We start from the raw sequence: 27,475 nt of genomic DNA on the forward strand, positions 1-27,475 counted from the left end.
GTATCTTGGTAGAGCTACTCACTGTAGAGTTAGCACTAGGCAACAAGCACTGGGTGTGAGTTCTGCTTTAGTTATTAATTTGCTAATGGACATTGGCCAATTAATGTTTCCCTATATCCTTCTCATTAAAGTAAGTTTTCTCATACTTCTGGCTCTGTCAGGATTTTCTGTTTAACCATTGAAAAAATATTGGGCATGTTCTGTGATTTTAACTGTCTTTTTTTTTTCTGTTGATTCAGATAATTAGAAAAAATAGCAATTTGAATTCAGCTTTCATATTGATCAAGACATTTCTAAGATAAACTCTGAGTAATAGAAAAACTAAATAAACCACTAAACAAACTGGGCTAACTTAGTCTGAGTAGCTACCTCAAATCTTCACTAAATAAAATGTAGGCATTAGGACCTGCTGGTTAATTTTAATATATATGTATTTTCTTTAGTCAACTTTGTAAATAGAATTGTATTCTCTTCAGAAATATAATTTTTCATTAATTTAATTGCTTTTTGCATTTCTTCTATGATCTGTTAGATCCTCTCTAGATGGATGTTAATTTTATGAACCTGTAGAAGCTAGTCAAGAGTAAGAAAACTAATTTTAAGGAACACATTTACAGGCGAGTTGCATGGGGTGGATAGATCGGTAGGGGGCAGTAGCAGAGTTTTTCATAACCATGTATCAGAACGACTGCCCTTCTCTATTGAATAAATCAAGTCTGCAGTGGAGGCCTCAGAGAAGAGATGCATCCTGCTGAGCTGGAAAGGATAAGTGCAGAGGAAATTATGAGTTTGACTCTTTGCAAGTGAAATCAGTGGTTTACAATGTGCACTTGGTCAAACATAAAGATAAAAATACTTGTTATTTGGGTAACAAATAGATACTAGTTATTAGCATCAATCTAATGTTAATTTTCTTTTAAAGACAAAGAAAAGCCTTTCTAAATCTAAAATCAAAATTGAGTGCTAATTAGAGAATACTGTTGGGAAATTAATATATATATATATATATATATATATATATATATATATATATATAATTTCTTGAATACCCACTATAAATTAGGGTTCTTGTCATAAACTAGCATCTAAATAGATAAATGAAGAATAAAATGGTACACATAATGAAATCTTATTGAGACATTGTATGGCATATTTCTGGGATGTGATAACCAGTTTTCTATTAAAAATGCATCAATTATTAGATAAGCAGTAACACTAATTCCATTATCACATCAAACTATAGACTGTCAACTAACTTTAGGTATTTAAGCTTCATTATAACATCATAATAAATGCATCCATTTATATATTTCTAGAAAAAGAGGCAAAGGGTAATGTACTTGTTATAAAAAAAATAAAGTATTTACTCAATGTCAAAATTACCTTTTCTTTCAACAAGGTTGCTGTTATTTAAAATGAAAGCTTATTAAAATATAAATCATTTACAATAGGTATATTGAACATAGCTCTCTGATTTTATGCTGTTTTATTTCCCCATTCCCTGATCAGCATCATCAGTCTTGAGCAGAGTGAAGCATCTTACATAATATTTCATAGAGTCCAGGTTACCATCACCACCAATAGCAACAAAACAGCAACAGCCAACACTTACTGATCTTTTTACTAATTTCCAGTCACAATACAAAAGCTTTACAGTAACTCTTCACTTCTTACAACAATGTCATAAAGCAGCAATTTTCAATCTTTTTTATATCATGGCACACATAAACTAATTACTAAAATTCTGTGGGACACCAAAAAATATGTTTTTGCCAATCTGACAAAAAGTAGGCATAATTTTGATTCATTAACACCAGATTGTTATTGCTGTGTTGGCTGTTTTTGTGTGTTTTTTGTTTTTGTTTTTGTTTTTAATTTGACAATCTAAGGGAAAAGAAGTTAGTACCCCTGACTAAATAGTCAGGCATTGCACGTTCTAAAAATTCTTGTGGCACTCTGTTTAACATCACTTTCATAAAGTGATTTTTTTTGAGAAATGGAGTGAATTGTGAGTTGATCAAGGTCATACAACTGCTGTCAGACCAAGGTCTAAAAAGCAGGCAGTCTGACTCCAGAATCACAGTTCAATTTATATCACAGTTGAACTTTTATACTGTATTTCAGTTTCTACTACTGCATAGCAAACTATTACTAAACTTAGTGGTTCTAAAGAACAATACAATTGATTACTTTTGATGTTGTGGATTGACTGGTGCCATGGACTGAATGTTTGTGTTCCCCTAAAATTCATATGTTGAAAACTAATCCAAAATGTGATGGTATTAGGATGTGGGCTTTAGGGAGGCGTTTAGGTCATGAGGATGGAGTTCTCATGAATGGAACAGTGCTCTTTTATAAGAGCCCTCAGTGAGCTGCCTTGTCCCTTTATCTTGTGAGGACATAGCGAGATGGTCTTCTGTGAAGCAGGGAGCAGGCCCTCACCAGACCCCCAAAATGTCTTGCCTTGATCTTGGACTTCCTGGTCTCCAAGCTGTAAGAAAGATATTTTTGTTGTTTATAAGCCACTCAGTCTGTTATTCTGCTATAGCAGCCTGAACAGACTAAGACAGCTGGGCTCAGTTGGATAGATCTTCTGTATCAGATAGTGACAGCTAGGACTATAGTCTACTGGACGCTCCACTGGACTGAGGCATCTGAAATGGCGTACTCCACATGCCTGGTGGTGCTGGCTGTTGGCTGGACATTCAGCCAAGATTGCCCATAGGAGCACCTTGGTCATCCTCCACACAGGATAATCTGCCTGCTTTGGAATTCTCTCGGCATAATGGGTGGATTCCAAGAGGAAACATTTTAAAATTAATTTATTTTATTTTTATAACTTCTGTTATTTTTTCCATCATTTATCCCCTCTATGCCTTCTTTCCCCTCCACCCACCCCACTTCCTGCTCCACCATCACCACAACTGTTGTCCATGTCCATGAGTTCTCTCTCTCTCTTTCTCTTTCTCTCTCCTTTTTTTTCCTTCTTCTTGGCTCAATCCTTCCACCCCCTGCCCCAACATCTCCCACATACACACACACCAGAGCTGTCTGACTGTTCTGTATCCATGAGTATGCCTCTATTTTTCTTGTTAGTTCATTTTGTTCATTAGATTTCACATACTAGTATGAGACAAATCATATGACACTTTCTCTGACTGGCTTATTTCACTTAGCATAATGCTCTCCAGGTCCACCCATGCTGTTTCAAAAGATAATTTTTTCTTCCTTTTTACAAGAGAGTAGTTTCCATTGTGTAAATGTACCACACCTTTTTATCCACTCACCTCCTGGTGGACACTTGGGCTGCCTAAGAGGAAACTTTTAAGCATATGAAAGCAAGAGCTGAAGATCTCTTTAGGACCAGACTCATAAGTTATACAGTATCACTTCTGTTGTGTTCCAGTGGCCAGGGAAAGTTATGAGTCCAGCCCAGAATCAAGGGGAAGAGAAGTACACGCCATGGCCAAAAATATGTGAACAGCTTAATGTAATATGCTACTAAATTATTGTACTGCAGGTCATGTTGATATCAATAAGAAACAAATTCAGTAGTTATAGTATAATTAAGTTAAAATTCCCTTATAGATATATTTTAAAATATTAACTTCTGGTCTTTGTATATTATTTGAATCACAAACAGTAAAGATACATAACACCATGATATTAAACTAGAGGCCTGTTGCATGAAAAGATTCGTGCAATAGGCCTTCCCTTCCCCTGGCTGCCAGCACCGGTTTTCCTCTGGCACCCGGGACCCAGGCCTTCACTCCTGCTGGAGGCGCCTCCAAGCCTCTCGCGGCTCCAGCGGCCGGAGGCGCCTCTCCGGTGGCCGGAGCTGCTTTCAGTCTTCGTTCCGCCGCTTTGTGCCGCGCCTACGTATGCAAATTAATTGCCACCTTTGTTGGTGGTTAATTTGCATATCTCACTGATTTTCCAATGGGAGGTGTAGTGAAGATACAGTCAATTTCAATCTTTGTTTATTATTAGATAGGATAAACTTTTCATGACTATATTTAATGGAATCTTTGTTGGCTTATTGACTGAAACATTTGTTATTGGAAAAAAATGGAGATATTTAAAAATATTTTGTCATCATGTTCTTAATTGTTAGTATTATTTTTCTAATCGACTATGTTATTTACATTAAGCCATTTCTTTTTTACTTTTTTCTTACTAACAATTTTTATGTTATATCTTGAGAGTCTTTGCAATTAAAGTTTCCAAAATTGACCACATTTTATTTCACACGGTTGTCTTATTATATCCATCAAAAACACCATGAATAATGGCTGAAAATGTACATGACTAGTTATTTAGTAACTGTGAAACCAAGATAAGACTTTAATCCACATATTTCTTTATGGCTTTAATTATTATTTAATTATTTTATATTATTTATGACTACTATTTCCTAATATTGCCCTTATGTCACTGAAATCATGCCAATAAAACTGGGAGCTAATATAACTCTTATTTATTTATCATTTTTTAAAATATATTTTTATTGATTTTAGAGAGGAAGGGAGAGAGAGATAGAAACATCAACGATGAGAGAGAATCATTGATTGGCTGCCTCCTGTATGCCCCACACTGGGGATCGAGCCTGGAACCAGCAACCCAGGCATGTGCCCTGACCAGGAATTAAAACTATGACCTTCTGGTTCATAGGTTGATGCCAACCACGGAGCATGCTGGCTGGGCACTAATGTAATTTTTAGATGATGAAAAATGTGATATAAAGATTTAGAGTTATATATAATTACATAAACAATATGGAAAAAATTACACCTTTGATCTAAGTATTACAGAAAATAATGGTAGGAGAATAAAAAGGCTGGTAAGTAGAGTTTAAAGTAACCAAATGGGTGTTATGTCAGCATGCTGTTATAACATGGGCTGGTGATTTCCTAAGCTGAGCTTACTGCATTCAAATTCTTAAGCTACACATTATCTTTGAAATTCTACCAATTTGAGACATAACCAACATTTGTTTATTTAACTTCTTTGAAATTTATGCAAAAACTAATTGCCTGCAACTTCCCTTTACATTTTTTTAAATATGTGTAACAGTATTTAAAACATTGATCATATAGTTTTACAGGACCTCTATGGGGAGTCTTGTATTGATCATTGAACTTATTATACATAAAAACCTCAAGGGAGAGCTGTTATTAATTATACCCATTATAAAGATAAGGTCATCTAGGCTTAGAAAGTTAAATAAATCATGTAGTCACACATCTGAGAAGCAATGGAAGCTAAATTTGATCCTCTAACTTCTTGACCCTAAGCCTATGCTTTTTAGACTATACTGTCATGTCCTATATGAGTTATTAAGAGAATTAACTGTGACAAATCTTCCTACAGCACACAAACAATTAATTTATTTCTTTGCAAACTTTCTATGTGTCAGGCACTGTTCATGGCAATGAGGAAACAGTTATGAGCAAAATAAATATGGTTATGGCTGTGGCCTCATGGGGTTTTCAGTTTAGAGGTGTATATGGCCACTAAGCAAACATATCTTTCAATAATCAGAATTTGCTAAAAGAAAGGAACAGACCACTTCCAGACCAGACAACAGGAGATCAAAGCCTTTCCTAATGAAAATTCACTTGGGCTGAGATCTGAGGAAGACAATTAAAAAAGATGAAAAGCAGAATGGGCTTGGGGTGAGTGCCAGCCAGTGAGAAAGCATAGCAAAGCCTTGTCTGAGCGAGAGTTATGTTCCAGTTATTTAAATAAGGTCAGCATACCTGGAATTCAAGGAATAGGGAGCAGGGTGGGTAAGACAGTCCACAAGAAGGTCAGGGCACAGTTATGATATGTTAAACGTTTAAATTTCAACCTGAAGTCACTGGGAAGCCACTGATGTATTTTCAGGAGTGGGTGGCAATTGAGATTTGCATTTTTAAAACTCAGTACTGGCTCCATTTCAGAGAATGAAGGGCATAAAAACATGATTTTAAAGTCTGAAGTAGACATATGAAGGTACAGGACTTGATCAGAGGAGAGTGCTAGGCTATGAACAAGTGTTTTGAAATAATTTGTAGTATAGAGATGCTTATTGGACTAAAGGAAATTGGAGGTTAGGAACAGAAACGTGGGGGGCTACGTCTAATTCAGAGGAATCATAATATTTAATAGAGAGGTTAAGATGACTGGGCCAACAGTGGAGAATAAGATGGGCAAAAACGTGGAATGAAAACCTGATGAAAATGATTTTTTAGTAGCAAAACAGAAAGAGTGCTTGAAGAAAAAAGGAAGTGGTTAACAATGTTGAATTCTGTTAAGGAGGCAACCGAGACAGAAAGCGAAAGAGTAATATGGATTGAATAGGAGGCATTGGTGACTTTGGAACAATTTTGACAGTAGCTTGGGGCCAAAGCCAGATTGGCATGGACAGGAGGGTGAACGCAAGGTGAGGAGAGAAATACAAGCAGAAAAGACCAACTCTTCCAAGATATAAATCTTATGAAGACAATAAGAAAATTAAATTTATGGTTAAAAAATATGCATTGTCAAAGTATTTTTTAAAGCTCTATAGAGGTTAACTGACTCAGAGTAAACTGCACATATTTAAAGTGTATTATCTGACAAGTTTTGAAATATGTGTACTTTTGTGAAATCATCACTCTTGATATAATAAGTAAAGCCATCAGCCCTCAAATTTCCTTATGCTGTCTTTGTAGTATCTTTATCCTGCACCTCAACCCTTCACCCATCTCAAGACAACTACTTACCAGCTTTCTGCCAATAATACTTAGTTTTTCATATTCTAACATTTTATATAAATGAAAACATACAGTATGTTAATATTATTTATTTGACCTATTAAATTTTATGTAATTATTTTGTAAGTTGTGTTTTTGTATGTATCAGAAGTTTGTTAAATATATTTCTGAGTAGTATCCCATTATATGAGTACTGGAGGCCCAATGCACGAAATTCTGCAAGGGGCTCGCCCCGGCCGCCGCCGCTGTGGCGGCCGCCTCAGTCCCCGCAGCACCTACTGCCAGCACTGCGTTGCCAACACCCACCATGTTCTGTGTTTCCCCCTGGTGGTCAGTGCATGTCATAGCAAGTGGTCAAACTCCTGGCAGTACTCCCAGTCAAGGGGACAATTTGCATATTAGGCTTTTATTGTATAGGATAACAATAATTTGTGTCTCCTCTCATTTTTCCTGTTAAAATTTGGCTAGAGGTTTAGTAATTTTATTCATCTTCTCAAAGAATCAGATATTGATTACATTTACTTTCTCCAGTGTTTTTCTGTTTTCTTCTCCATTAATTTATTGATCTTTATGATTTATTTTCTTTTGCTTTTCATGGACTTAATTAGTTCTTCTATTTGTAGTTTTTTAAGGTGGAGACTGAGAACATTGATTTGAAACCTTTCTTTTTTCTATGGGCACTTCTTAGAAATATATTCCATTTAACTATTTGAAAAATTTGCAGAGATATTTCTGTTGTTGATTTGCAATCTAATTTCACTATAGTGAGAAGGAATGCTATGTATGATTTAAATATTTATTGAGACTTGTTTTATGGCCCAAAATATGTAATATGTTCATTCTCAGTAAATATTCCATGTGAACTTCTATATTTTGTGTGTGATTTCTGCACCCCATATTTTTGTATCATTATCGTACAAATTATATCTATAAGTGTTGTAAGCCCCATCATCAATATATTATTTCTTCTTTAAAAAGTTAAATTATATGTTAACTAGAGGCCCAATGCATGAAATTCGTGCAAGGGGCTTGGCCCTTGCAGTCCCGGATTCGTCTGGAAGGTCATCTGGAAGGACGTTCAGGAGGTCATTTGGAAGGTCATTTGACTGTCTGGTCTAATTAGCATATTATACTTTTATTATTATAGATGAAAATTTAGGGCAGAATAATATTTATTCACATAGTCACTATTTCCAGTGCTCTTACTTTTTTTTTTAAAATATATGTTTTATTGATTTTTTACAGAGAGGAAGGTAGAGCGATAGAGAGTTAGAAACATCGATGAGAGAGAAACATCGATCAGCTGCCTCCTGCACATCTCCTACTGGGGATGTGCCCGCAACCCAGGTACATGCCCTTGACCGGAATCGAACCTGGGACCCTTCAGTCTGCAGGCCGACGCTCTATCCACTGAGCCAAATCGGTTTCGGCAGCTCTTACTTTTTAAGATCCATATTTCTATTTGCTATTATTTTTCTACTGCATGGAATATTTCCTTTCACTTTTCTTATTGTGAAGTTATGTGGGTAAATAATTCTTTCAACTTTTTTTATTTTTATTTTTTTGGATCCTCACTGGAGGATATTTTTCCATTGATTTTTACAGAGAGTGGAAGGGAAAGGGAGAAACACATCTATTGGTTGCCTCCTGCACGTACCACAACCAGGGCCTATGAACCTGCAAGCAAGTTCTGGAATTGAACTGGAATTGAACCCGGTACCCTTCAGTTCACAGGCTGACGTTCTATCCACTGATCCAAACTGGCTAGGGCTCTTTCAACTTTTATATGTCTAAAAGATCTTTATTTCACCAGGATTGTTTTTGAAAATAATTACTAAACATAAAACATTAAGATTTATTGGAAATGCACTTATTTATTTATTTTTTAATGTATAATTTTTATTTCACAGAGATGAAGGGAGAGGGAGAGAGAAATAGAAACATCAATGGTGAGAGAGAATCATTGATCAGCTGCCTCCTGCATGCTTTATACTGGGGATCAAGCCCTCAACCCCAGTATGTGCCCTGACTTGAAATCGAACTGTGACTTCCAGGCTCATTAGATCAATGCTCAACTGCTGAGCCACACTGGCTGGGCAGAAATGTGTTTCTTAATGAGAAGCCTCATGATTTTTGAAACATACTTTTGATAAGGATAAATTTTCTAGTTATAGTTTTATATTTTGTTTTCCTTTCTGTACTTGAAAATATATAACTTCATTGTCTTATGGCTTGCATTGAGTCAAATGAGATATTCACTATCATTTTTAATATTTACTTTCCTGTACCTAATGTGTCTTTTTCTCTGGTTGCATTTCAGATATTCTAATTATCATGGTCATTAGCAACTTCATATTCATGTGCCTTGATATAGATTTCTTCATGCTTGCTGTGCTTAAGGTTCCTTGAACATTTTGAAACTATGAATTTATAGCTTTCACTAAAGTTAAAAACTACTTGGACATTATTTCTGCAAATGCTTTGTGCTTCCCTTCTTCAAAGTCTCTAATTAGATGTACTGTATGCTGCTTGAAACTGTTTCTTAGTTCAATGATACTTTATACATTTTTTTTCCTTTTCAGTTTTTTATCTCTCTGAATTTCATTTTGGATAGTTTCTATAAATACATCTTCAAGTTTATTAATCTTGTATTCTGCTGTTGATTCTATGTGTTGCATTTTTTTATGGCAGACATAATCTTTTTCATGTCATATATTTAAAGTGGGTACACTTTTATAATCTTCACTTAATGTGATTCATCTTCCCTCTTTTTCTGAGCTTATGGAAAACAATTTTAATATACTTCATTACTAATTCCATCATCTGTGTCATTTCTGCATTTGTTTCTATTGATTACTAATTCATATTTGCCTGCCTCTTAGGTGTCTGATAATTTTTGATTGGGTCCCAGACATTGAACATTTCACCTTTTTGGGAGCTGTGTACTTTTGAATTGTTATATTGTAGTCTTTTGCAGTGCAGGCTTTTTAGAAATATTTCAATTTGTCTGTAACTTTCTTTTAAGCTTTGTTAAATGAAAAAAAAAAAAAAGGTCATTGTCTGGGGATTATTGGCAACTATACTGAGTCTACCTGATGTCAACTCAGACTGGTAAACATGAGTGTTCTTGACCCTGTGCAAGCTCTCAGAATTGTTCTCTTTGCTTCTTCTTCTTTTTTAAGTTACACAGAATATTTCATTGGTTACTGTGATGCTTGGATTGATCAGCAGACCCTGAGCAAAAGATGATAGAGTACTAGGACACACTTTCTGTGAAAGAGAAGGCTAAGGGGCTGTTTGGCTTTAGAAACCAAAACAGCCTCAATTGCCTGCCTCGTTAGACTTTTATAGTAACAATAGCTTGAACTAAAATTAACCTCTAGATACAATCAGCAGGATAAGTATCCTTGAGAAAGCACATGCTTCTACAAGGTCTGGTTTAAAGACTACACATAGAGATTACAGTAAACACCCAGGGGCTCAGACTTGTTTGGAAAAGTCAAGGCAGGGGCTGCCACCTTCAGCAAGGTCCCCCTAAGAGGCCCCTGACCTTTCGGAGAATCCTCCTTACAGACTTTCCAACCAAGTCCCATGCTTCCCCACACTGTGATATCACAGAAATACCAAGAATCATAAAATTAAAACAAAAGCTGCTAAGTGGTACAAATGGTATCCAGGGTTCTATGAGGTTGTTGCTGGTCTTCTCTGCTTCTTTTGTGTGGTTCACTATCCAGCTTGGGTAGTTTCGTCACTCAAATTTGCTGATTAGGACTCAGTTATAGGTCCCAGGGCGATTCTTGACAGACCTTCCAAGCTCTCACTTAGTGCACCTTGTTATACCCCTGCTACTCTGTCCTAAAAACGGACAGACTCTATGGATCCCTAGCTCTACTTCCTTGATTCTAGGAGGCTGCTGGGCTCTGCCTGCATTCTTCCAAAGTGTAGCCTGGACGATCATAAGGCTACCTTGCTTTTTTTGTTGTTATTGTTTTGTTTTGTTTTTTGTTTTACTTTCAGGGATCACTATCTCCCCTTCCCGCCCCCCCCCCCCCCCGCTCCCCTGCCACCCGCTGCTTGAGATTCAATGTCTAAAATTTTCTCCTTCTTCTTCTTCTTCTTCTTCTTCTTCTTCTTCTTCTTCTTCTTCTTCTTCTTCTTCTTCCTCTTCTTCTTCGTCTTTACTAAGTTTGCTTAGTTGCCTCAGGCACAGGGTATATCTAGTGTCACTTCACTTTGGCTGGAATTAGCATATCTTTGTCCTTTTTGTAGAAGAGATTTCAGTCTATAATATATGATGTTAAGTACCCTGTCTCACTGTAAAGAAGAAAGAAAATATATTTGATTGATGCTTTTCATGGCTTGTGTTTTGAATTGTTGCAGCCATTGACTTTTAACTGGATGTCTAAAACTATTTTGATTTAGAAAACAATGTCAAGCAAAGTTTTATATTCAATTAAATATTAAACTCAAATCAATTATATTAACTCTATTTTTAAAAAAACTACTTTTTTTTATTCAAGTTTAACCAATTACCAGCATACACAAATGATTTCATGCCTCTCTCTCTTGAGAGTAAAGTTAAAAAAAAAAGTAAATTAGAAAGAAAATTCTTAGTTCATCCCACCTGTGATGAAGAACAGCAACTTTGGTTTAAGTATTTATTAGACCTGTTTCTAATTGGCACTTAGTGTGTATTTAATGGGCCCTTTTTACTCTCATTCTTCAAAACACCTACCCACCCAATGTAAATGCGATAAAAAAATACTTGAAACTTAATGGCATAATTGGAGCATCATTTTATCTTCTATTCAACTTGTGATTCTTTAAATGTACTTTGACATTTTCATTGAATTTTTTGCTACTTCATTTCCTTCTAATATTCATCATGAATTTCTCACTCACCCAAAGCCACCATTTCTAATATATATATATGTAAAAGCATACTCCAACATGATAAGAAAATAGTACATATCATATGTGGACAAAACTGTGGTGCATAGAATGAATGGCCTGTGTATTAGGCCAAATATAAAAATCTATTGACTAATTGGAAAGTACATTCATTTTGGTTGCAAAGATGTGTCTCATAAGAATGAATGAACTGTAAATTGAGTTAAATTTAACCCATTTGGCTATATAAAACATGAGAAAAATGCAAATAATTTAACCAATCGCCACATTAAATAGTATAGTGTTTAGAAAAATTTGGTTTAAAAAAACAGAAACAAAAGCCAATATACAAGCAAAGAAACACTAAAAATTTTTTTTAAAAAAAGAATTATTGTTGGCAATATTTTAAGGCATTATAAAATATGATCAGATTGGTTGAAAACAAGTTATCATTATTATGTCACAACACATTATCTCCAGTAGCTTTTAGCAGTGGCTTAATGGGAATATCAGCTCTCAATTAGGTTATTGACAAACATCCATCCCACATGCCGCTGTTAGAATAATGTTCTTAAAATTATCCTATTATTATGCTATTGCCCAGCTTGAAAACCAGGAATGGCTTTTTACTATTGCTTTTTAAGAACTCTTTTAAAATAATAGCGTGTTTTTTTATTACATCTGAAGTCATAGTAATTCATTACATAATTAGTAGGTTTTTAAAAAAAACACCTAAATTTTTATTGATTTAAGAGAGGAAGGGAGAGAGAGAGAGAGAGAGAAACATCAGTGATGAGAGAGAATCATTGATCAGCTGCCTCCTGCTTGTCCCCTACTGGGGATCAAGCCCACAACCCCAACCCGGGCATGTGCCCTGACCAGGTATCAAACTGTGACCTCCTGGTTCTAAGGTCCATGTTCAACCACTGAACCATGCCTGCAGGGCTCTTGGTTTGTTTTGTTTTGTTTTACAAATGTCCCCTCTTTTTCCTCCCTTTGCCCACCTTCACCCAAGCCCCCATCCTCCTCCCTCTGGCCTTTACCACACTGTAGTCTGTGTCTATAGCTTATGCATATATGTTCTTTGGTTAATCTCTTCACCTTCTTTCATCCAATCCCCTTGCCCCTCTCCCTCTGACTGATTCCTCAGTTCTCTGATGTGTCCAACAAAACGCATTGTTTTCCAGTGTCTTCATCTGGTGGTGGTGGTGGGCAGGTGAGGGCAGAGTGACAACTTCCAGCTGTTTACATGTCAGCACTGAAGTTTGAAGTCCTCTAATACGATTATTTCAGTCTTTTAGTTTACTTTAAAAAACATCCCCTGGTTTTTGAAAGGTCACATCATGCCACTTTGTTTTTATGAAAGACCTACATTAGTATCTGTTTTCACTAAGCAAAGGAGATTCGAAGAGTTTTTCAGTCTTAGGAAGAAAGGCAAAAAGCAAATTAACATTTAATGTTTGTTTTGCAGGGAGAGTAGCACTAGTGTTGTTGTATGTTAGTGTTATTTTAGGTTTTATGTGTTATTTGGTATGATTTGGTAGGTTATGTTTTGAGTCTAAGAATGCTAAAAATAAATTTCTGTTTAAATTAATGAAAATTGTTTCTTTGTTTTTTACCATGGTAGCTCACGAAAGGTTTCACAGGAATGCCCTACTTTCGGAGAGTGGGGAAAACCTGTATTTCAGTCTGCAAGTATACACTTTCCTTTGTAGGTGCAGAAAAAGCTAGAGATAATTATAAATTAGAATATTTTGACCCTACACCCTATACTCTAGCCACATGAAAGTTAACACTAGATTAACACTACATCTTATAAGGCATTTGAGGGAAGTTAGTTTCTATCTTTTTTAGATCTGTTGCTATTAGCAGAAAGTTATAGATGTTGTTTGGTTGAATATTGTCATACATGGCAAGTTCTCTATTTCCAGATTTGGAATTTCAAAGAGACTGGCAAAGTGCATTTCAAATAAAGCTCCCGTCACCCTGTGCACTCCATGTCAGCATCTTGCCGAAGGACGTTGATTCAGTTATAATCACTTGTATTAAAAAAAAATTAATACAAGATTCATACGTTAAATAGAAATTCATACACTAAACAGAAGCCTAGATATGACTCTCTCAGAGTATTCTATCAATTCTAAGAGGAAATGTGTTGTTCTTGGTTAATTTCAGCTTGAAATCTGTAATGATTATTTCTGGCATTTTGGATGGCTGAACCCTTCCAACGTTACAGTTAGTAGCCTGGAAATCCCTTTCTGTCCTCAAATGCTATGTGACATATAATTATTTTAAGTGTTTAAAATTATAATTACTGTTATTTTAGAATTCTATGAAACTCCTTGTGAAAATTAGAGATCTGTCTAGAGCAAAGTGACTATGTTCTAATGATCGGGTTTGGGAACCGGAAGAGGCAGGCAGGCAAGCAAAATGACAGTGTCTGCCTCTGCATTCCCAATATATCCTGTGAATGTGGGAGTGGGCTTCAAAGATGTCAAGAAGTTTGTCTTCACTGTTTCTTTTCTGAATTTGACTTTTACAGAAAAACAATAACAGAAAAGGGATTTTTCACACTACTTGCAAACTTGCTCTGCAATATCCATGCTTTGAGATGCCCGGGTTTGAATCCTGTTACTTACTTATGTGATTTGGGGACTCAATCATCCTGTGTCATTTAAAAAGTAAGATAATATGTTACTCTGTGGTCTTTATAAGAGTTTGATTGATGTGTAAAGAGATTTAAACACTGTGAAAATTGTCTGTATACAAAGTGTTTGCTAATACTGTTTAGGTTTTGCTGTTCTAATTCACAAAACATACTATCAAATTCACTTCAGTTTATTTACAGAGTTCCATAGAAGAGAATTGCTTTGGATTATTAAAAAAAATAACTGCAATGAAGCAATATTGTTTTAGGATATGTCAAAACCAATATTGGAACTCCTTGAATAAACAACAAAATTAATTGTGTTTTTTTTTTTTCATTTAGCCCTTTTTCTCTTATTGCACACAGTGACCTTGCTTTTTATCCACATCTTATTTTGGAAAATGTGACAAAAATCTTAATATTTTCTACTTGAAGTCAAATTTAAAATATTTAGCCATCAAAATATGAGCCACATTCACTCTGGTGTTTTTGCGTACTAGAGAGACTCAGATTACAAAATGGGTTGTTTATACCTTTTTGTAGGATGTCTCAAAATACTTAATAGGAAAAGCAGAATGTATCAAATGGTGTCAGGTATGTTCGCATCAGGGCAGCCTAGATTGGAAATGGCTTTTTGACTAATTCCTGTGTTTTTTTAATAAGAGTTCCTATTCTTAGCAGTGTTCTTCATGCCACTGAATCTTTATGTTCTTTTTGTAGGGCTTGTAAGTTTCTACTTTTTATGTCTTCCTTCTCCTTAATTGGATATCTTTATTGCCTACTCTCTCTGTAGGTGTCAACCTCGTTGCTAGTTTTACAAGTCTGCTAGCAGGCAAGTCCCTAAAGAGAGGGTCATAGTAGAAGTCCAGACCAGAGATTCAGACTCTTGTAGGTGGGCTTTTGTCTCCTGTGAGCACTTATTCATGACCAGTATGTACATTGGTTAGGAGATGAATTCTAATGTTCTTCATCATTGCTGGTTGGTAACACATTTTGTTTCAGTGTTGTGTTGTCATCCTTTGAGAAGGATACCTTTTGTGATCACGCCTGTAATAAAATAATGAGGAGTTCCTCAATATGCTCTATGGCAGTGGTTCTCAACCTTCCTAATGCCGCGGCCCTTTAATACAGTTCCTCATGTTGTGGTGACCCCCACCCATAAAATTATGTTCGTTGCTACTTCATAACTGTCATTTTGCTACTGTTATGAATCGCAATGTAAGTATCTGATATGCAGGATGTATTGTCATTGTTACAAATTGAACATAATTAAAGCATAATGATTAATCACAAAAACAATATGTAATTATATATGTGTTTTCCGATGGTCTTAGGCGACCCCTGCGAAATGGTCATTCGACCCCCAAAGGGGTCGCGACCCGCAGGTTGAGAACCACTGCTCTATGGGAAGAGGGCACACTGCTATCTTTTCATATTTTGAAAGATGAGCTTTCAAGATAATGACAGCTTGAAATAACAAACCTATGCATACCGGAAGCTCTTACCTTCCGTGGCATTCTGGGTTCCATCATGGGGTGGTGTGCATCTTCAACATACTATTAGGCTGTTTTGATTAAAAATAGATCTAGCTGAGTGATTTGTAATAAAGAAAGTATCGATCCTATTTTGCTGACCACACAGCTTCATGGATCTCTATTAGGTTATTTTTGGAAAGAAGAGGGTATAAGAGACTATTGGTTGTCAACCTGATACACATAAGAATCATCTGAAGCAATTTTTTAAAAAAATACTGAAGCCAGGGTTCTACTTCTAGAGAATCTCATTTAATGAAGATATTGATGTGACCTACCAACTTGAATTTTAAAAATCATTCTTATATTTGGCCAGTATTAGAAAGCAGGGGTTTGGAAAATCTAATCATATGTAATGAATATGTCCTGTTGGATTGATTCCTATGGTCCTAAGCTCAAAACTAAAGGGTTTGTCCTGCCCCTAGCAGCAGGCTTTAGTTTTCATAAGCAACAGTAATGATGAACAACATTGAGATTACTTATTAATATAATATCACTGTTGAAATTTTTTTCTCTTGATGAGCACAACTGAGGTTTTGAAGCAGAAAAAGGCCTGCAATTAACCCCATTGTTGACAGCCACTGTGATTTGCCAGCAGAATCTAACACTTGCTGGGTCAAATGGTGTCTGAAGAAGTATTTGTCATTTATTCTCTCTGCATGATCTCTTTATGTTGGATAAATGCATCCGATAGAAATAAAATATGATGTGCCAGGACTGATGAATCATGTCACCATGCATTCCGTTTAGCTGATTTATTTGGTAAAGTTGTAAAATATTTTTCTCAATTTTTGAGCTTTCAAAATTAAAACTCAAAAGATTTTTCTCTGGACACTAATGTATAAAAGCAGTTAACATATATATCTATACTTCTGAAATTGTGTATTTGCTTTTAAGTAATAGCATGCCATTCACTTCAATTAATTTTTAATTTACACTTACTCTCCTGAATTGAATAGTTATACCACGGATATATACTGAGTGGCCAGATTATTATGACCATCCAGGTTTTTATGACCACCCCATCAGTACAATGAAGTGAATTGGTTATGCAAATAATAATAATAATAAAACCTTGAGAGTATTTGCTTAGGAAGTTTTCATATTCAGTATTTTTGGAAGTGTCAATTGAAGTACATACAAGAGGCTCTTCAATTCCCTGATAGCAATCAGGCAAGCCAGTTGTGCGGTGTCTGATTGGTTGACTCTTTTGTGGTTTGTTTTTTAGGTGAGTAGATTCCAGCTATAATTAGGAGTCAATTTTATACTTGTCTAAATGATAGGTTAAGAAATTGATAGATGTAAGGCTGCTTTCAGTGACTTTATTTTTATTTAAAAAATCAAATAAGTTTACAAAAATTTTGATTTATTTTAAAGTATTTATTTGAAAATTTATACTTGTAAAATAAAATGTTATGCAATTTGTGCTATTCATAGGGTGGTTATGAAATTTATTGGGAATTTTCTTTTGTAATATCCCAAAGACCCCAATTTAAACTAAAATAATTAACATTTTTTAATATTCATGATAACCATATATTTTATAATGTATAGTACTTTTCCATAGAAACTGACTTTGTCACACATTATTATATAGTAGTTAGCATAGATTTTGATTTGGAAAACAAAACAACACTATTTATAGTGTTGTTTTTTTCATTAGAAAGTCTTCATGCCTTGAGTATAGGTTATAATTAATATGGTATAATTCAGCAGTTAAATAGCATATGGCTTCTTGGGTTGTAACTGCCTAAGCGCACACAGCAAGTTCCTGGGGTTAGGAAATGTTCTCATGTTCAAATGCAATTTAATTCTTTGGGTTTTACTTTCATTTGGATTTGGGCAAGACAATTTTATTTTATCGTCTCAATTATTTTAATGGTTTTCAATGGCAGAAGCAGCTCTGATACCTATTCTATTCTATTCTATTCTATTCTATTCTATTCTATTCTATTCTATTCTATTCTATTCACCATATTAGCAAAGCAACCTCTCAGACATTTTCCTGGAAATAGATGGCTCTGCACATGTTTTAATTTCTATTTTAGATTCCGTAAATAACAGAAGTACTTTGAGAGTCCTACAGTCAGTTGTTGCAAAGATAAAAAAGAAATAGCAAATTATCAGTGGGATATCATAAGAATGGCAGTCATTAACTTTGTCAAGAATTGCTTCACTGGGACAAAATATTGAAGGAGGAAGGACATGTTTATCATTCAGAGAGATGTAAAAATATAATAATATGAATACCTTTAGTCTAGTTTACTTATAGAGACAAAGTTGAAATAAATATTTTCTCAGGTGGGACAGAAAATCATGTAAAAAGTGAAAGGGTTAGGTTAGGGCATTTGATGAAAGAGATGACAGTTGGAATAACTGCCTAGGGTAAAGTCTTCCCCCAAAATCACATGCTAACAAGAGCAGTAAAAATCTTCATATAGTTATTCGACATTTTCTTTCAATGTTTAAAAATGGCACTTAAGTCATTTTCAGTAAGAATATGGCATTAAGGTACATTAAAATTATAATATTAAAATTAAATATAATTCAATATCTTCTGAATACACTAAATTGTAGTTTACATATTTTTACCAAAAATGACCTAAAGAAATATTATTTTTATACATTTCTGATCTAGAAGACATGCTGTTTTATTAATTAGTGCACAAGGAATTGTTAGGTTAGATGATTATGTTCAATTAAGTATAATGAATATAATTAATGTAGTTGCTGTTTTAGGTTCTTGAGTTAATAGTGCCATTAAATGATGCTGTTTTTGTTGTGGTACTGATTATTGTTATAAAAGAATATCAAACTTTGAAATTATAAAAAAGCTAAAAGTTCGACTACTTTTTTATAGCAAGTGTGTGTGTGTGTGTGTGTGTGTGTGTGTGTGTGCATGTGTGTGGTTTGTGTTTGTTTTGGTTACCATTTTTTTATTGCAGAACATATTTTAAACATGTTATACAATGATGGCTTTTTAAGTTATTACATTAACCACTCAATATATTTTTTATCTATTTAGAAAAAGTAGTTTTCAAATTGAAACATGGGATTCAAATTATACTTGAAAGATGAGTGAGTATACATACCTGTTCCTATATTAATTTATTAAGCATCTTTAATATGCCAAGTATTTTAAATAAGGTGATTTATTCTTTTTAAATGATTTAATAATTTACTTTTATATAAAAATTTCTGCAATATTAGCCATCAATAACAATGCATAGTAAATTTTTAATTGTAATTTGTTTTTTATCTACTTGCTCTATAGGAGATCATATTGAATATTTAAATACTGATAAATGAAAATATTTTTGTATCAGTGTTGTGAAAAACATATGAACTACAGTTTTTATTTATAGTATAAAGAGCATAATTAAATGCTTTTACTATTAGAAATCTATCATTGATTCTTAACTATAGCTGTATTATATTGCATTGAAGAAATATGAATGAATTCTAATTAAATTTATTTTTATTGTATGTTTCCATTTTGGATTTCAACATGCATAATTCCATGTATTTTATTTTCTGTAATTTTAATCACATAAACATGCAGACCACATGGCATCTGTTATGTGAGTGAACTGAAAGGAAGAGGAAGAATGGGGGCATCTGTAATAGTGTCAACTATACAAGTAAAGTTAAAAAACCAAAAAGGTAACCAACCACATGGGAGAAGATATTTGCAAAAAATAGCTCTGACAAGGGATTAAAATATATAAAGAACTCATACAACTCAACACCGATCCAGCAAACAGCTCCATTATAGAATTGGCAGAGGACCTGCACACACTTCTTCCAAGAAGACAAACAAATGACCATCATTCTTAACTTTGAATCATCCCTACATAATTATTTTTTGCCTGTATACTTAAACACAGACTGAATATAAAAATCTACCTGGCCAGTGTGGCTCAGTAGTTGAGCATTGACCTATGAACCAGGAGGTCACAGTTTGATTCCTGGTCAGGGTACATGCCCAGGTTGCAGCCTTGATCCCAAGTAGGGGGCGTGCAGGAGGCAAATGATCAGTGATTCTTTCTCATCATTGATATTTCTATCTCTCTCTCCCTCTCCCTTTGTTTCTGAAATCAATAAAAATATATTTTAAAAAGATTTTAAAAACCTGATCTCTGCTGAACAACTGAAATTTCTTCTTGATTTTCTTTCTAGTTTGAGTTTCTGAATGATGATCTCCAGTTCACACTGTGAAAGAAGAATTTCCCTTCATCTCTCTAAGGTAACTTGATTTTCTGAACAGCGTTCTTTAGGCTGAGTAGCTTGAATACATCCTTCCACATATCCCTGGTTTGGTGCCAGACTCAAAGTTGTCTCAAAATTATGTACTAATTAAATTATTTTAATCAATCAACTCATTAATGGTAAATCTAATATCTGTCATTTTTCCTCAAGCAGTTCTTATGTAGTGCATGTACATCTTTGCAGATTATTGAACTATCTTGGCTGAGAAAGGCATTGGAGACACAGAAACACAGAAGACATTGTTCTTTACTGAAAATACTAACAAATAAACTGAAGTTTTTTTTATTTTCATTTTTTGATTGCTTAAGTGTTTGGGTGTAAATCTATTTTGAGATATACTTATGACTTACATAAGAAAGACAGGCCTGTGACCTCTAGAAATTGCCTATTAAATTGGATATTTACAATAGAAGGAAATTATTCACATGAAAAACCCAGGAACCCAGATGAACTTTACTTTTGTTAAGGTTATCATTCCATAAATGGTTCATTTTCTCAAAGCTGAATTAATCTTAGGAGGTCAGAGGGTTGGGAAAAGATAAAACTAATTCACATTACTGATAAAATAAGAGCTTAACTCCCTTAATAACTAGACACTGGAACACTTCAATGTTGTGAACTCACACAGGAAAATTTCAGAAGGCTGCTATCATCCACCTAATGCTTAAGGCCACAATAGATTAAAATAAAATGAAAATCAAACATCTTAATAGTTTATGTCATTAATAAAACTGAGTCCACTGGATCTTCAAAGTTAAAAATATTTCAATGTGCTGATATTTCTAGAGAGACAGTAAGTATAATGATGGAGAGTGGGATTTCCCGAAGTTATATTGTACAAAGCTAATTCACTGAACACAAGCCTACTCATCATCTCACCTACTTGGATCCTTGCTCTTTCTTTACTTGGAACTAAGGTTTTTCACTTGTGGGAACTGAAGTTCAGAGCTGTTCTATGACAGCTCTTCAGATAGAGGTGTTGCAGATGACTTCTTATTTATTGCCATACTGCCAAGAAGAAAGCACTCATTTAACAGTCATCTTTCCTGCTGACAGAACAGTTTGGGAGGTACACTTTTCTCTTTTTATCTTCATTCTCAGTCTGTTGTTTTTGTACCTTCTGTACCTGATGATTTTTCATAGTCCAATTGTGTAAGTAACTCAAACCTGACATGTTAAACTGAAGCAAACATTTGCTAATTAGTTAAGTTTTATTGTAATAGCAAACAACCCCATTTTCACATTGGATTATGATAACAGACACTTCTTGTTTATATTACATGAGGGCTATAGGTCAGTTGTGTCTCTGCTTGATTGGATTCTGAATGTTTTCTAATTTGGGGACCACTATCTGGGCGTTCTCATTATAGAGGTTAGTTATGCACTACCCAAGCCATATATCACAGAAACATTTAAAACTTGCCTGGATGAGGTCATGGTAAACATCAAGTCCTCTCACATTTCCTTGATCAAAACTTGTCATCTTAGTATGCTCAAAGTCAATAAAATTGGTCTTACATTCCTCCCCCAGGGATTATAACAATGAGTTAGGACACATGACCTATTACAGAGAAAAAGGAGTGAAAAATCAACTACAACATTTTCAAATTGATTTTCCCCCTAAATTGCCCATCTTGTTGATCATGCTTTTGACTACCTTATACTGAAGTTGGCAATTCTCCTGAATTCCTGTTTATTCCTCACCAAACACAATTACTTAACCATCAAGAATTTCCATAGTGCCATCTTTTCAAAAGTCCTCTGCTATCTCTTTACCTGATTGCAACACCTTGGCTTTGAAGTTCTGGCCATCATATCATTTATCATTTGAGTAATTACCACTGTTTCCTTCCTAACTGACAGATGTTCTTTAAATCCCTTTCCCACTGAACAAAAAATGCAATTTCAAGAAATGTATGATGGAATATCATTCTCTATTTATATTGTGTGTGTGTGTGTGTGTGTGTGTGTGTGTGTGTGTGTGTGTGTGTGTGGTCCCTATGCCTTTATGGATAAAATCTTTAAGCCAGAACATAATGACTTACTGGGCCTTTTAAGACATGGACCTAGCTTAGTTCTCAGTCCAAGATTTCACACTACATTTCGGCTAGTTTAACATTGTTCCTCAGATTGTATTTTTGCTTTGAAGTGCTCTTGTTTCCTTTGTCAAGTCAGTTAATGCTTTCTCCTACAAAGTGTCCATACTACATCGTACCCAGGAATAATTTCAAGGCCACCATCCATCACAACCCCAAGCTGTGTTTTACATGTTCTCCTCTGTGGTCTCTTAGCACTCTGTATATACATACATGTAGTTTTTGCACTTTATCACAAATGCATGCTGATGTATGTGTCCCTCACCAGACTATGAAGAGTAAAGGAACAATTTCATAATATAACAAAATAAAAACTCTCAAATTTGCTTGTTTTTTGTGTAAAGGCTGCATGATTTTATTTTGGATACCACTATTAGCATTTTAATAATATATGACCTTCTCATACTATGACATTTATAACTTTGCCAAAAGATAATGAAATTTCAGTTTATAATGGCCTAACCCTTCCTATCATCTGGGAAGTAGTTGGGCTGTAACTAAACTTTCAAATAAACTTACCTGAATTAGAACCAGGTAGAGGTTCTTTCACCAGAATTATTGTAGTGATGCATGAAATTATGCAAATTTCAAATAAGGAATTTAATGAGAGAATGTTTATATTTTATAATTTAGTCTGTAAATTAGATTAGGTATAACAGCTGAAACCATCTCCCTAAAATCCAAAAATTGAAAAATAAATTAAGAGCATGCTACTTTGAAGGGTGAAAAAAAAAGTTAGCTAACAATTAGTCTCATATGATTACCAATTATCACAATAACCAGTTTTCTAAATCCCTGTAGATATGTTAGAGTCCCTCTATCGTAACTCGATGCAGACATCGTTTACTTTTGTGGGGAAAGCAGGCTGCCACGATTCCTGAGGGCCCTTGTACATCGCTGTGACATATATGAAGCAATAAGGCCTAACTCTCACCGGATAATAAGCAGTCTCAGGAGCTGGTCACATCGACACTCAGGTAGGTCAAGAAAAGGACACGTGACTACCAGGCAGCTCCGTCCGCACAGGGCAAAGCACTAGCTTATTTGCTGCTTTCCCCAGAAAGTGCTGAGCCCCAGAACCCAGGTTCCTGCGAAGTGGCACAACCCACCTTATGTAGTCTCCCTCTGGGCCCATTTTGTCTCTCTTTGGGACTCAGCTCAGAAGAACCTGCGGTGAGCGCCACACTGATCCTTCAGATGTTTGTTGTGTTGTGGGTAAGAAACTGTTTTGCTGGATCCCTTGAGTTTTAGCGCTATGGCCTGTGGTAGGCTGCCTGCTGACTTCTGTGCCTTTTATTACTTCCTGTGCTCTTCTCAGGTTGGGTTTTTTCTTTGCAAATTTTCCTCTCTTTCCAGTTAATTGTTTGTTATGTTTAAAGATGACCATAGTCTCAATGTATACTATTTTCTCTTACAATTTAACAAATGAAATACACATTAGTTTGGTTGCAGCTGCTAATTTGCAGAGCCTTTTAAAATCGGGCTTATGACATATGGGCTGATGTGTTCAAAGGTGTCTTTATTTTAAACAATTTTTGTTTTTTCATAGTGTGAAACCCTGTTCCATTAAGTACTTAAATTTCTTTTCAGTATAGTCATTGATACGATTACTCTGATTTTCGTTCATTTCATCCAATGTAATCATTCTAATGTACCTTTTGAAGCTGCAACTCAATCAAATAAGCATATATATGCTTTTTCTTAAAATAAATTTCGTTTCTTCAGATAGCAGTTGATTTTATAACCTTTGTTTCCACTGCTCTTCTCAATCTTATTTCTGATTCTTCCATGTCTATAAAGCAGCATTTCTATAGGTGTATTGATGTGTCACTCAAAAATATTTACAATCAGCTAAGATTTTACTGAAGGACTTCTTAAAATCTTTCTGTTACTAAATTCATGGTAGATTTTTAAATGAAAAATACTTTACATTCTTGGTTTACCGTGAAACATATCGCCCAGCAGAAAAATAATGACACCCTGCAAAAAATTGCTCCAAAAGAATGGTGTAATCCTCCTTGTTGGTGATTCATGTTGAAAGAGTATTATTGCAAAAGATTTCTGTTCCAGAGTTCTGTGTGTTACTGTGGATTGGTGGAAGATGAGTTTCTTAGGTCGTGCAAATTCGACAACCTAAATTTTTTTTACAATACTTTTATCTATAACTTTCTGAAAGGATTGAATAAAAGATTGATGAAAGACTCCATAGACTTCAACATTAGCAATGAATTTCCTTATCAAATCCCAAACAGGTCTTTACATAAAGTAGGCATGAATCTGTTATTGTTATTATTTAAATGCTTATTATTAATGTGAACCATACAAATGCTCAATTAAAGGCATTATACAAATGCTCAATTAAAGGTATTTTCTTTATCTTTAGGTGGGTAACAAACTCAGAACTTTAACAAGTGAAAAAATTAACTAATAGAACTCTAGACTCAAGTTCTTACGTCTCTGCTAAGAAAATGGAAACTCTAAACACTACAGCCTGTATCGCCTTTATGGGAAAATAATGCACATGTTTGGATGAACTACAGATAATTATCATGTTAGAAAATTAAAAAAAAAATTGGCAGGGACTCTATTGTTAACATAATTTTCACATAACCTTTCAATTGTGAACTTTTATTTTTAATGATGACAGTAAGCACGTAATAGGATAGATGACATCCAAGCTGTAGCCATGATTCTAAAGAGCACATAAATTGTCCATACATATTATTTCATTTTTATTCAGTTTATTTACCTGAATATTTACCTGCATTTAACTTCTATTTTAGTGTCAAAAGAATAAGAAATCATTCAAGAGAGTTAAAAATGAGTAATTAAGCAACTGAGCAGATCTTGAGCCCAAATCAAATCGTTTTAAAACATGTCATGTTGTGATCTATAGACATTTCTTGTTTGTTTACTTTTTTATTGTGAATGGTCTGGGGCATAGATGCCATTTGGGGTATGTGAGGGAATCTGTGCTCAAGAGCAGAACTTGTAGTTACTGTTGCTTATTTGTATCCTACTCATACTTTCTGTGATCTCCAGTGTGGGCAGGGGGTGGTGTTCCTGAGGACCTTGTGCTTGCCAAATTAACTGAGTATTTTAAAGTGAGAAATATTTAAGATATTTTAAATGAGCATATTTAAAAATGAGCAATAACGAAAACCTCTGTGGCACTGTTTTGGAAACACAAAACTGAAACCCAGTTTAAAGATGAGATTACTTCCTTGGGGTGTTGCTGTATATAATTACATGCTTTAAGGGAGCGGATGTACTCTTTTGTAAGCCTACATCAGTGTAGAAGGAGACTGGCTCTGCCTTTCCTATAAAGAGAGAGTATTAGAAGCATATTCAGTTTAAAGTAAGACAAATAACAAGATCTGTACCTGAAAAATGGGATTCATAGTTTTGCGGAAATATTACAAAGAAAGTTTTAATGAGAAAATAATACTTATCCCAAACAAAACGATGTTAGTAAAAATGCTTAAGCCACGTAACTTATAACACTTTGATAATATTAAAATATGATGAACGAGGGAAACTTAATAATCTTTGGGATATTTAGAGGTTTTCTAATTAAAAAAAACAAGCAATTAAATTCACTTATAAGGATATCCTTGGGAAGATAGATAAATTATTTTATTTTTATAGATTTTACCACACCGTCTAAATTTGATTTTGCCAATTTTACTTTCCAATTAAGTTAAGACATGGCAAGAATGTGTTGTTGCTTATAGATGTTGTTTGTTCATTTTTTTAATGTGGCAATGAATTATTAAGCATCTGCTGTTTCTGCTGTCCTTTGTTCAAGGCACTGGGTATATAGAAGGCAATAAAACATAGCCCACTCTGTCATATATTTCAGGTAAGAAAAAGTCAGTTAGCTTCACTATTAATCACATGCTTTCTTTGCTGGGGAACTTGAAGTCTTATGCCTCCACCAATTATCTGTCTATGAAAAACGCTGGACTTTAGATAGAATCTTCAGATCTCTTTGTGGATGGCTGCGATTGTGTTTGGATTGTTAGATAAAGGAAATATATAAACATAGATTCAGTCAAACTAAAGCAGAACAAAATCATTATAATCTAGTGGATCAGTTTGTACCAGTGATGAATTATCTATATATATATAAAAGCCCAGTGACTGAAATGGCGGAACAACCATTCACTATGGCATACTGCAGTGGCCAACCAGGCCTGATCCGGGCCCTGGATCGACCCCCCTGCGACCTCCTGCGGCCCCTCCCTCTGGGCAGCCCCATCTCTAAGTGGCCCCCCACCCCGATACGGGGCAGGGCCAGCAGCCAACTACCCGAGGCCCCACCCCCCACCACAGGGCTGATGGCCCCCATCAGGGTGGGCCACCAGACCCCCACCCATGCACGAATTCATGCACCGGGCCTCTAGTAATATATTAAAAAAATGGTGAACTTTTGTTATTTCCTTAAGGCATCTAAGATAGAGCCTCATGAAAATCAGATAATTTGGAGAAAACTTTGACAATCTATGTTACTTCAAAACAGTAGCATGTTGTGGGTTCCCTAACAGTATGTTTCATTTGCTCTGCTTTCTGGCATTCATTTTTCTCTCCTCTTCTCTACACAAAATTTAAAAAACGTTAGCTCCTGACTGCATTTTCCTGTGTAAGCCCAGCACATTAACGTATTGGATTGCTCACGTGTGGTCTCCTTTTCTGACATGTATTCTTGAACTCTCCTAAGACCTCCACTTGCCATACGTAGAAGGGCAAATAGGGTTAAGCAAAGGAAAAGAAAAGTTAGCAAAATGAAAGGAAAAGTTTCTTGATGACATGACAGCACTAAAGGGTCAGCGCTATTTATAAAGGAGGGTTAGTATCAGCTCACTGAACGTGTACAATTCAGATGACATGAAGTACTTTTAAGAGCTGATTTACTATTCTCGGGCCGGTGCTCATGCCAAATGAGCTAAAGTAACTTCACCAGCTGAGCTAGTAAAAGTACTTAATATACTCATCTAAGATCTCCACAAGAGTGGCTTTTTGGCTGCAACAACAGGGCCTGCAGCTGTCAGCTTCCTCCGCTGTCACCAGTAGATATCACTGCAGTCAATTAGGATCACTACAGAGGGTTTCAGACAGAGACACATGCATCTTCTCGTTCTTGCATAGGCAGCTGCCCAGAGGTCACTAATCCGTGACTGGAGGGAGGAAGTCTTGGCAGTGATGCGACTCATGCATTGACTGAACGGCTATAATCATCCGTCCAAATGTCTTAGTGAGAACATCAGCCTGATCTCTCAACACTGCAGATTGACTTTCCTTTTC

Source organism: Myotis daubentonii, chromosome 5 (assembly GCF_963259705.1).
Source record: "Myotis daubentonii chromosome 5, mMyoDau2.1, whole genome shotgun sequence".
In the NCBI taxonomy this organism is placed as follows: Eukaryota; Metazoa; Chordata; class Mammalia; order Chiroptera; family Vespertilionidae; genus Myotis; species Myotis daubentonii.